The sequence below is a fragment of the Acanthisitta chloris genome, unplaced genomic scaffold, assembly GCF_000695815.1.
Source record: "Acanthisitta chloris isolate BGI_N310 unplaced genomic scaffold, ASM69581v1 scaffold7453, whole genome shotgun sequence".
Taxonomy (NCBI): Eukaryota; Metazoa; Chordata; class Aves; order Passeriformes; family Acanthisittidae; genus Acanthisitta; species Acanthisitta chloris.
Window position 1 is genome coordinate 35984 of NW_008664242.1, and position 1719 is coordinate 37702.

The window sequence follows — 1719 nt, forward strand, 5'->3', positions numbered from 1 at the left end:
TCCCACACACAGAACTCGGACCACAGAGGCTGAAAAGAAGACTCTTGCTCCAGCCAGGCAAGGGCTTCCACCAGACTTGTGCAGATCTGTAGAGTAGAGTAAGATGGACAGTCACCTTTACATTACAGAAACTTGTGATGTATTGAGCTCACAAGAAGTTGAAACATGACAAAAGCCATTGCTTCCCAATACATTACTTCCTGGAGAAGCAGCAGAAAGAAACTACTGCTGAATTAGGGATCTCTGTCTTGCCCACAGAGGTCTCTGATCACCTCTGGAGCCATATGTATCCTTATCTGTGTCATCCTAAGGTATTCCACTTGTGTGAAGGGATCATGTGGCATGGTTATGGAGCTGATACAACCCAAACACCTTCCTCAAGGATATTTTAGCTATTTCTGTTTCTTCCAGAGTGATCGAGTTCCTGACTCCTTGTGCAGCCTGGTGCAATGCAGCACTGGGGTGAAAGGGAATACCTGAAGCTTCTGTCTCTACCAAGGACACCACTAGCAGCACAGAGTGATGACTTAAGAGTAAAGTAACACTGCTTCTTACTTCTAGAGAGAAGTTACTAGACCAACACACTGTCTCCTTAGTGGCACAGTAAGCCGTGATCGAACATTCACAGCTGTAAGCAACTTCCATGAATCACAGAATTTTAAGGGTTGGAATGGACCTTACAGATCATCTAGTCCCAATCCCCTGCCATGGGCAGGGACACCTCCCACCAGAGCAGGTTGCTCAAGGCTTCATCCAACCTGGCTGTGAACACCACCAGAGTTGGGGCATTCACTACCTCATCACACTCACAGTAAAGCTTTTTCCAAATACCTAGCCTAAATTTCCCCTCCTTGAATTTTAAGGGTTGGAATGGACCTTACAGATCATCTAGTCCCAATCCCCTGCCATGGGCAGGGACACCTCCCACCAGAGCAGGTTGCTCAAGGCTTCATCCAACCTGGCTGTGAACACCACCAGAGTTGGGGCATTCACTACCTCATCACACTCACAGTAAAGCTTTTTCCAAATACCTAGCCTAAATTTCCCCTCCTTCAATTTGAACCCAACCCACGAGTCCTCAGTACTTGCTTCAACATTTCAACATGAAAAAACCCTACAGATCTTGCCTACAAGGCAAGATCATCCTGCCCTTCTTTCACCTGTTTGCTGAGTTGAACTGACCATACAAGACACCAGCAGGTACCCTGCCACGAGGACAGGCCACAGAGATGTGCTCATGCATGGCCTCCCAGCACTGCTACCACCAACAGAGGCTATGAAAACAATTGTGGGATTTTTGCAGCAAAAGCATTGATAGAAAAATCATCTCCTATTAATAGTTCTTACCAACACTTACCATACTAAGGCCTTGTTCACTTATTTTTAAAGCAGCTATATTTACTGAAGAGTGTACAGATCTTACTATTGTTGTCCTCCTTCAAATGGCAGTGAGCACACCTGCTGGCAGACTAAGGAGCATTCACCTTTCTCACAGCAAGGCCTGCTGGGGTGTCTGTACCAAAACCAAAGTCTGCACAGGGCCAACAAAGCCCACTTACAGCCACCAGAACTTTCAACTAACACCACCCCAGTCTCCAGGTGCCAGTTCAAACGAAACACTCTGAAACGAACAGCCACGTGACATGCCACAAAACCCCTGGAACCAGGTCTGCAGTCACAGGGAGCCTGGTTGCCAGTTTGGAAAGCATTACGTATTTA